Consider the following 11,079-nt stretch of genomic DNA (forward strand, 5'->3'; position numbering starts at 1 on the left):
ATCATTCAATTCCTAAATGATTGTGGGATCCCTGAGGACTTGGTGGAACAGAGCAACAATGCAGTTTTTATATTGTCTGTCTCCAGCCTTTCATGTAAAAGAAAAATGAATTATCTTGTTTGAACCACCTATATTTGGGGTCTATTTTGCAGCCAAACTTAGTTTTAACTGATACATCTAGGTTGCTGTACATTAAGATTCAGAACAGTCAGCATACCTTCTATCTTGTCTAACTCAAAGCATTGACCTATAAAAAGAAAGAAGCTTTCTCAAATATGTTCTCATGTAAATACTCATTCTCACCTCATGAAAACTGGAAAAACAGAGACCCTTTTTTTCTATAGTATGTATTTCTGTTCTATCAGTGATTCTCCAAAATGAACTCAGAGGAGGTGTTAAATGATTTGTTGAAATAATATGTGAACTTTGAGCTATAACAAGGGCTTTAGGGGAGGACTTGGTGCTGCTTGGACACTTCTTATAAACCTATTATTTTATGTAATGAGATGAATAGCATTTGGGAAAAGAGTGACTCCCCTGATACTTGGTGTATTAGTTTTCTATTGCAAGAAGCAGTAGACAGAATAATGCCCCCCAAAGGTGTCCACGTTTTAATCCCCAGGACCTGTGAACATAATACCTTACATTGCAAAAGGAGCATTGCAGATGTGATTAAATTAAGGATCTTGAGATGAAGAAGTATTTCTGGATTGTCTAGGTGAGTCCAGTGAAATCACAATGGTCCTGATATGAGGAAAGTGGTAAGGTCAGAGTTAGAGAAGGAGGTATGATGGAAGAAGCAAAGGTCAGAGAGACAGACAAGGGTTTGAATATAGAGGAAGGGAACATGAGCCAAGAAATGTAAGTAACCTCTGAAAGCTGGAAAAGGCAAAGGAACTAATTTTCCCCCTGGAGCCTTCAGAAGGAATACAGCTCTGCTAGCACCTTTATTTTAGGATTTCTGACCTCCAGAACTATAAAATAATAAATGTGTGCTGTTTTAAGTCACTAAATGTGTGGTGATATAATACAATATGAAACAAATACACTGTGTAACGGATTACCCTAGAGTTTTACAGTAACTTAAAACAACATGCAATTTTTATCTTATGGTTTCTGTAGGTCAGAAGTTTGGGCATGGCTTAAGTAGATCTTCTGCACAGTGTCTCACAAGACTGCAGTCAAGTTATCAGCCAACTGTGTTCTCATCAAAAATCCTGACTGGAAAATAATGCATTTCTTAGATTATTCATTTCTTTGGTAGACTTAATATTGCAGCTGTGAAACTCAGGTTTTGTTTTCTTGCTGGCTGTAGACCACAGGCTACCTTCAACAACTAGAAGCTGTCTCCAGTTTCTTGTCATGTAGCCCTCTCCATAAGCTGTTTTATAATGTGTGTGTGTGTGTGTGTGTGTGTGTGTGTGTGTGTAAGTATAATCATAGGGTGACGTCCCATCCCCATTGCTATTAAACTATAGGATAGACTCACCATAAGAATGACAGCCTTTGCCATCTTCTATTATTTATAAGCAAACCATGGGTCTCACCAACACTCAGTAGGAGGGGATTATACAGGGGGTGAACATGGGGGATACCCTAAGATCTGTTTGCCAAAGTTGGCTGTCAAAATCACAATAATTCATCAATCCTATTAGCTGCTGTCTAGTGAATCAGGCAGGGCTTTGAACTTGACAGAGATGGGAAAGCTAAAGTCCATGAGAACATACATATGTTCCTCGAAACACTTGTGCTAGAATGTTCATAGCAACTCTACTTGCGATAGCTAAAGATAAGTAAACTACTTAAATTCCCCTCAGTAGTAGAACAGATAAATAAATTAGTATTATTTTGAATTAATATACAATTAACAGAAATGAGAGGAAACATTCTAAAACTATATTCAACCATTTGAATGAACCTCTAAAACATAATAGTGAGCAAAAGAAATGGCACAAAAGTGCATACTGTAGGATTCAATTTATTTAAAGTTAAAAATCAGATGAAATTAATTTAGGCTGGTAGAAGTCAACATGGTTGTTATCCTTGGGTAATAGTGATGGGAGGGGATGTGGAGAGCTTTTGAGAGACTAGAAATGTTTTAGGTTTCGACATGAACATGCTTAGTTTTTGAAAATTCATTATTAGTGCATTATCTCCTCAATTAAAATCTTTTCTTAAAAAAAAAAAAGAAAAAAGCAAAAGTTTTGGTTGGCAGGATCCAGCGAGGTGTGAGAATGACCTAAGGGGAGCTGCATGGGGGAGGCCCTAGGTACCTTATCAGGAGATATACAGTATTTCACAACTCCTGCATTCAATCCCTTGTGGAGGTGGCCTTGAGGATGCTGCTGTTTACAGCTTCTGCTCTATTCCCAGTGACACTTTTTAAGGCAAACTGTCTATGGATGAACAAAATGGATCCTCCTTCCAGAGGCCCCTGATAAACTAATAGCACAACTTCAAGGAGGCTTCTGTGCCTCTGAGAAACCCATCTTGGCTGGGTTTCTGAGTGGCCTGTCTTTCTGTGAGCTTACCATAATCTGTCACCTGATGGTAGGGGTGAGCAGCAGGGCCTAAAATGGGAACAAAATCTCACAAAGACTTTCTGAGACAATTATGTGTCCTAGTGGAGCATTCTGATTTGTCGTTTCAAGTCAGAGACTTTATCTTGACCTTTCGTGGATCTTTTTATTTACTTTTATGACTCTACTTCCCACTGGTGTCCAGAGAAAGCAACAAGAGGATGGCACAAAGCCAGAATCCTCTATGAGTGAGCTCTATCTTCTTTCTACAGAAGCTCTGTGTAGAAGCAGTAACTTAGGCTGTCCTTTAAGTAGCTTCATTATAAAAGATTCAATAGAATTCTCCTTCTGAACAAAAGGAGATACATTTCTTTATATTTCTAATTAATGCTTAGACTTAAAACATATGTTCAGTCTGCGGTCTAGAAGGTGGGTGAACTACATGAAAAAAGAGCATTTTTCTTTGGAAGAAAAAAAATATGATGCTATCTCTGCTGTATGGATTTTTCACATCAGTTAGGGAGCTTGATAAATAGATTCAGAAAAAAAAATCCAGGGGGTGAATTCTGCCCAATTCCCATTATCTATCAGTCTACTGGGTTGAAACAGAGCAAACAGATCACTGTGAGCTACAGTAAATGTGTGTTGCACCAACCACTGTTTAATATGTGAAATGCTTTCTGCCTTCACAGTTATGCATTTTCTAGTCTTATGCCAAAAGACCAATAATCAAAATATGATGTGCTGGTGGGAAGCAGAAACAAGTATAGAATACATTCAAACTTTCTGTCTCCTAGATCAATTCTAAATTTACCCTGCTGTCTTAGGGAAGTCAGTGCATGAATCTGCTAAAGCTTATCTCCCTGAAAAAAAAAAATCTCTTCTCTCCCCATTTCATCCCTCCTATCACATTCTGTCCCTGCTTTTCCTGCTTCTTTTTGTCTTGTTTATCTCTTCTCTACTTTTTTCTGGGTGATTGGACCATGGCATCTTCCTTGCCTACATCTCAGGATGTGATTATTTGAATACCTCACAAGAGCCACAAAACAGGTAAAAATCAGGCTACAGGACAACTAAGAGATTAGGATTTTATCTTGGTGAAACTATGTTTTAAACTAGTTTAGCAAAAAGACATGGGATCTTTGTAACATGCACAGCCAGAGAATATTCTAGAAACTGAATAGCTGTGGTCTTGTTTTCTGTACACATTGTAAAGGTTAACCTCCAACTATGAGAGAGACTCTGAACATAAAGTGATATGTACAGAAGAAAGAGAAACCTAGTAGCAGAGTAAATGTTTTCTATTCTACTTCCTTGAAAATAGGAAAGATGTTTCTATAATTCAAGTAGGGCCTATATTCTCTAGACTCTTTCCTTCTGACACCAAAAGATCCTCTTCAGAGCCAGTAAATTTAAGTTTCATCCAGACACATTATTAAACATCATTGTAAGAAATTCCAGTCTTGTCGTCTTCCCCAGAGCACCTCTTCTGCCCCATTCTTAGTTAGATGCTAGCAGAATTACCCAATAAACAGTTTTGGCTTAGACTTTCCTGTTGGTGTCCACCACAAAAAGTCATCTGGTTGGGAAATCTGGAGCATGCAGCCTCATGATCTAACACAACAACACTGATTAACCAAGATACATAACTCCAAAGAGTAAAGAGAAAGTTGATAGAGGAATGAGAGACTTGGTAGGGAAGAAGCTGCAGCACATTAGCCATGGTAGCACCCCCAGAGCCTTCTCACTCAGGCTTTACTCCAAAGGAACTGTTCTATTTTTCCTGTTTCAAATCAACTCACTTTCTATATTCACCCCTGTGGAATTTTGTTTGCTTGCTTCAGAGACTATCTCTTGCATGAAGCTTCTAGTTGTAACTTTTTGTGTTGAATTTTATGGTAACCAGCCCAAAGATTCTGCCACCCAAGTCATCTCATTAGGGAATTCGAAGGTGTCAGGTTGTATGAAACCTGCATATAGACATTAACATCATGGTTCCAAGTAATTAAAAGACAGCATTACCAAAAAAATCAAATGGATAATTAAAGAGGATAGTAAAGAAGAGTCTCTGACTTCTGATTCCAGTATGGTCAGATAAAGCTTTCCTCTCCCTTATCCTCCCCAGCCTTTCTACCTTTTCCATCCTCAGTCCCCTTCTCTGACAAAAATCCAGGGGAAGGAGGTACACTTCACTGGCCCCTGAGTCATCTCTGACCATTCCCATTAGGCTTTCTCCTGTCAGACACACTTCAATTACTCCTACTCAATCTTCTCTTGCCTCACAGGCCCAGCTTTCTACTGGAATTCTTCTCTAGAAGTTTGTAAAATTAACCTCTATGCTCTGATATACAACCTTGTATTTCTCCCCTTTATAGCCCTCCCCTTATTGTAGAGTCCTAACAAGGTACAAAGTTATAATTTTTTTCCTGTCATTAAACATATTTCTCTTCTGTCAGGGGCAGCCATATATAGAACCATGAAGTATTATTTATTGAGCATCTGCTATCTTCCAGCACTATACAAGCATTGTCACATTTTGCCTGCAATGTCCCTACAAAGTAGACATTATTATCGCTGTGGCACAGGAAAAGAAATTGATATCCAGAAAGGTTAAGTATCTTGTCTAAGGTTAAGTATCTTGCATATAGACATTAACATCATGGTTCCAAGGTTAAGTATCTTGTCTCCTTGACAAAGTCAGGAGTCAAAGCTAAGGCTTCTTCTTAACCAGCTCTCTCCAGGAGTGATTTGGCAGTCTGGTCCGAATGGAGCTGTCCATCCTTGTCGTTCCCCCTGTGCCTCCTTCTCAGTTCCACTCTAGGTGCTTGGCACCTTCAAGTTTCAGTATGACCCTCCTGGCATTGTGGGCAGTGATTTTTACCTATCTCACCTCTAATGTAGGACCTGGAAAAAGGCATCAGGAAGAGAAATCTCCAGGTGGGTTATTTCAGTTTAGTTTCCTGGTCAGGGGTGGACTTTGAGGCAAGGAAGTGTTCTTTGCTCCTCAAATGATATGATAGAGGCTGATGCCTACTCTACTCACATGTAAGGCTAGGGTAGGAAACACATTTGACATATTTTAGAGCCTTACAATTTGGAGAAAGAGCTCAAGAAGTAGTAGCATAGGAATACTGTGTTGGTACTTCCTCTTATGCTTAGCACTCTGCCACTTGGCAATACTCTCTAACCCTAGGGAAGACACATTGCATTCTCTCATTAGATGTCCATGATCCCATATCTTTTATTTTCTTGTGCTTCTACTAAAGTAGCCATTCCATTATTTTGTATTTCCTAGTTAGTTTACACATTTCTCATTTCCATAATCTTGTTAAAGCCTGTGAACCACATGTAGTCTCACACAATACCTTACTTTAAGTAGATTCTCTATACATCTTTGTCAAGGGATGAATGTTGTTTGAAATTTCAGATTTTTCTGCAGGCTAGAGGGATCTCCTTATGTTTCAAAATGCAGGTCCGAACTACAAAAAGACATTCTCTTTCTTTTGTTTCTTTTTTTTTTTCTTTCTTTTCTTTCTTCATCAATTACCTTCTCTGACGCCTTGCTTTCCTTCTCCCATACCATATCATTTGATGTGAGGTACAAAGCAGGCTGGAAAGGATAAAGAAATCCAGAAATGAAATCTTGGCATGGAAGAAGTGTGCTTTGAATCAGTTGTATACATTAATAACAAGAACCAGTAAAGGGGCATCCTTCAGGATGAAAAGAAAGTCCTGAGGTTAATAGCTTCTAGGTTCCCGATGAATACCACCATCTCTTTTGGGCCTTGGGGGCGAAAAACACAACAGTCCTTGGTTTCATCGGTGATTTTTGACTCACAGAGATCACAATGCAGGGAAAGCACCTGAAGAGCTGCCTTAGCATGTTTCTCTTTCCTGGGTAGCTAAGCCTCTGAGTAATTGGGGGTCATGCTAATTTGGGAGCACATGGAGGGTTGCCAAAGCTAGAGATTAAGCTTCCACCAACTGTGCATTAGTTTCCAATTATTGGGGTACTAGCAGTGGTATAGCTGCAGTTGGGTCTTGCTTTTGTTTGTCTATGTGCTGAAAGCCCAGGAAGGAGAATTGCAGCAAACAAAATAACCCTCAACCAGCCAACATGATGGTTTGGGCCTGAACATTCATGACACTTATATTTTAATGAATGTCTAAAATGTAGGGACAGTAAGATGTTCAAGGCGAACCTGGTTGCTGACAAGGCGAACCTGGTTGCTCTTTTTTGACATTTAATTTTTTTTTTCTTCTACGGCCATGCCACCCTGAACATGCCCATCTGATCTCGGAAGCTAAGCAGGGTCGGGCCTGGTTAGTACTTGAATGGGAGACCACCTAGGAAGACCAGATGCTGTAGGCATTATTTTTTTTTCCCAATTACAGTTGGCATATAGTATTGTATTAGTTTCAGGTGTACAACATCTTGAATTGGACAAAATAAACATTGGCTCAGATTTTTAGTTGGCATCAGTGCTTTTGAGGCTGAGTAGCAGCATATGTAGTGGCCTACGAAATGCTGATGAGATGCATGGAATTCAGGACATCACTTTTTATTTTTGGTTAGGTACCACACTGCGGTCTATTTGGTGGACAATAGGATGTACGCACCAGTGTTTTTTCCTCCTTTCCCTAGAATTCCCACCATTCTGTTACTGATAAATTAGAAAGCAAAAGCCTAGGAGTGATCTCTCCAAATGCCACCACTATATAATCATCATGATAATTAATATTAATAATGATTTTGTTATAAATAATATATTTAATAGAAAAATTTAATATCAAAATAGAGTTAACAGTGAGGAATGTGCAGAAACCTTTTAAACATTGCTTCCATTCCCATTCTCTGCCAGAATCTTAATTATCAAAAAGTCAGAAAGGCTTCGAATGACAATCCATCTATGATTTCTCTTTATTTCTTTCTCACTCATCTAATTGAGTGGAAATACCTTTGCCACACACTCATGGCTTGGGCCAAGTTATAACCTCCCTGTAAACAAAAGCAAAATGTTTCTCTTATATGGTACATGAAAATCTAGAATTTAGGATTTCTGAGGTTTGGCATGGGTAACAAGAAGTCTTCTTATAGCCTAGTATGAAAACCAATAGGTGAGATAAGACATTGGAAAAAATGGTATTAGAGACGATTAAGGGAGAAAATGGAAAATTGTAACACCAACTAATTTATACTATCTCTTGTATTTTTTCCTCCATGGTCACATGCCTGTCTTATCTGGGAGGGAGACATATATAGTGAAAGGGACTGGGGAAGTGGGGCTTATAAAAACTTTGTGAAAGCCTCGCTTCTTGAAACAGGCTTGAAATGCAAATGTTGACATTTATGATGACATTTTGTCATGTGTCGATAATATTGTCATAGATTCTTCCAGGTCAACCTCTTTTCAATGATTTTATTCACATTTATTATCCCACGATCCTAGATGCCATGGGCCTCTTTAGGGGCAATGGCTCCTGAATCTAGTAAAACTAAATTAATCTGAATCATTGCCTCCTCCCTCATTACTGTGATTTAATTGACCAGAATAATTCAATTATGATCAACTAATCCAAGATTAGAATGTGGGTGGCAGATTAAATGAGAGTACTCACTGAAGAATTATTAATACACCTCTTAGGCCTCTATGCATCACCTTGTGACCTCCAGGTTTTGTCTAAAAGAGTCATTGATCACCTTAAGGGTGCAATGTCTTCTCTCTAGAGTATATGTTCCTTCTGATTCCCTCTTTAATTTTGGTCCCTATATGTTTATAGTTTACTTTTTTATTCATGTTACCCATGTGGATATCTTGTATTGCACTAGTGTCCTCTAGCTAATCATTTTAATAGATGAGGATTAGGGTTTTTTCTGACTGACCAGAGTGGATGTTTAGTTAGATACCTAATCAGTTGCTGTACAAGTAGTCTGACATTTTAAAAATGTATACTCTACCATTATATGAGAGTTATCTAAACATAAATATTTCTTTAGACCTTCGAACTTTCTGATTACAAATAATTTTTCTAGGTCAGCAACAGTTCATCCCCAACGGATGATTTATTAAGTAAAAATCAGCTTTAAAAAAAAAAAGTCACCATTATTTTATTCTCTGCAGCAAAATTCTTGCTGTTGATGAACCCCTAATTGGAATTTGGTTCTGGCAAGGAATGAATAACAGACATACTGTGAGGAAAGAGTACCAAAAGTAGCACACTGAGCAATACAAAGGACTAGAGTAGTTCTGCTTTGTGTTTTCTTTAGGATTCCTTTCTTTCTTTTCATTTGCCCCCAGTATAATACCATTTATGGGCAAAGAGATGAAAACACTGAAAGGCATGATCCAAGTCACCAGTGAGGAAAGATCCCAGATGTCTGATGAATTCTGCTCTGGGTGTGGTGGAATAAAAAAGGTCCCAAGCTAAATTCCCTTAACTGTCTCTTACTAATAATCAGAATTACCATTGCTAATGTGTCTCTAGAACTCCCCTACTGAAATGCCAATAGTACTAGATAGGAGAGACATCAGTAGCAACATGAAAATGGCTAAAAATTCCTAAACATTTGCTATATGATGAGTTCTGTGCTAAGTGCTACACATAATCTCATTTAATACCGGCAAAACCCTTGTGAAATCTATACTATTATTTCCCTGGACTGTAGATGAGAAAATGGAGACATACAGTGGTTAAATGACTCACTCAAGGTCAGGCAGCTAATAGGTGATAGAGTTGGCATCAGCTCTGTTTGACTCCTAACCACTATGCTACTATCTGACATATTTGTGAGTGATCCTTAGGCCATCAGTGCCCATTAATATATTAGGCTGGTATCAGCTTTTGGATTATCAGTTTCTCACCTCTGTTTCTGATTTAATGGCACTTAGGACAGGTGAGTTTTAGAATGGAGTGGTCTGGATGTGTGTGTGTGTGTGTGTGTGTGTGTGAAAGGATAGGTCTAGAGCAAGGTTCCACACCTCATCTATTGAAGTGTAATACTAGAATATCCAAAATAGTTTCAATGAGGATAGCAGCTGGGGAATTATGAATATCTCCGAAATTAGGTTTTTTACTGGTGATTTCTAACAAAGTAGCTTTACTGGCTGAAAACTCTTCCCTTTTTAATATACTGACTGCCTCATTGTTTGTTGCACTGAAAAATGTAGTTTGAAAAATTTACCTATGCTTGTCACTGCCACCAGCCCTTGCTGGGGAAAACAATGCAGTCTCAGGTCCCAAGTGATACTGCAGTGGAAGAACCCCGGGTTGTCTGTAAAATCAACTTCCAGATAGGTAGCCTTTACTCCGAGCTAGGGGTACCAGGCACACTTGGCTTTTAACTTGCCGTATGGCATACATTATTGGCTCAGGATGTTCGGCTCAGTCTCTGGTGTGATGTGGCCCTTAATGCTGTGAAATTCTTCCCTTAATAAAAGAAAAAGTTGCCTCGTTCTAAATCCTAGTCTGTTTCTCCCCATAAGCCCCTTGTCAATCCTCTAGGAGCTGAATATATTTCCTATTTTGCTCCTCACTTGTCTTTTATTTTGGAACTTTCTTTTTCTGAACCTTTTCCCCTCTGACTTGAAAGTACAGTAGGAGAAGGGAGCATGATTGCACACACTGGGCCTGGATTCTCATAAGGCAACTGCTCCCTGAGATCTGTCTGTTCCTTTTCTGAGGAGGGCTTTTGGTTATTTCTCTCCTGTCATATTTTTCAGAATCCCACTCTCATCAGAGTTCTTGAAGGCAACAAACAAAGAAAAAACAAACAAACAAAAACCAAAAACTAAAATACTCTATTAGGAGATCCATTGATTTTATTTCTATAGTTCCCACTTTCTGCTTAGTTCTTCTGAGTCTTTAATTCCATCTGCTCTTTGGTTGTGTTCACATGTCGTTGCTCAAATAATCACTTTCAGTGTTTTTATCACATTGTTCTCCTGCTCAGGAAATTTTAAGTGTGCGGGATTTGCTGAACTCAAGAAAATTCTTAGGCCCCAAACATCACCATGCATCTACCACAGAGCTTTAAATTCCTAAGAATTGAATAGTGTCTCTTGAAGGTCCCAATTAACAATGCAAATGATTCCTGGAATAAATCCCGCATGAATTTATGAGCATCCATAGTTTGCATCAGAATTACTTGAGGATCTTGTTACAATGCATATTTCTGGGAACTATCCTAAGAAGCTAGCCGCATTTTAAAAAAATAAGCTCCTAAATAGTGCACACAGAAATTTGAAAGCTATTGTTATAAGATTCTCAGGCAGGAAAGAACCATGATCAGATTTTTTAAGAAAGAAATGTGTGATGACAACGTGGAGGTTTTCTGGCTTGGGCTAAAGATTCAGAAGGAAAAGCGACTGCTGTAGCAAAAGGCCACCTGTGGGAAATCAATACAAGTTTCAGCTTTTAGATGTTAGGAAAGAAGTTGGAAGTCTGGGATAAATGGCTACAGTTTCTGAAACTCTACCTCAGCCCTATGCCCTAGAAGTTGCTATACTTTATTTAAAAAGTATTTTAGAGGGTTTTTCATTCACCCTCATCTGTCACAAGG

The 11,079-nt window shown here is 38.6% G+C and overlaps 1 pseudogene; it reads left to right on the forward strand.

Moving 5' to 3' along the window:
- The first annotated feature begins 6,778 nt into the window (after positions 1-6,778).
- LOC112470968 lies at positions 6,779-6,891 on the forward strand (annotated as a pseudogene).
- Positions 6,892-11,079: the final 4,188 nt, after the last annotated feature.

The sequence above is a fragment of the Pteropus alecto genome, unplaced genomic scaffold, assembly GCF_000325575.1.
Source record: "Pteropus alecto unplaced genomic scaffold, ASM32557v1 scaffold501, whole genome shotgun sequence".
Taxonomy (NCBI): Eukaryota; Metazoa; Chordata; class Mammalia; order Chiroptera; family Pteropodidae; genus Pteropus; species Pteropus alecto.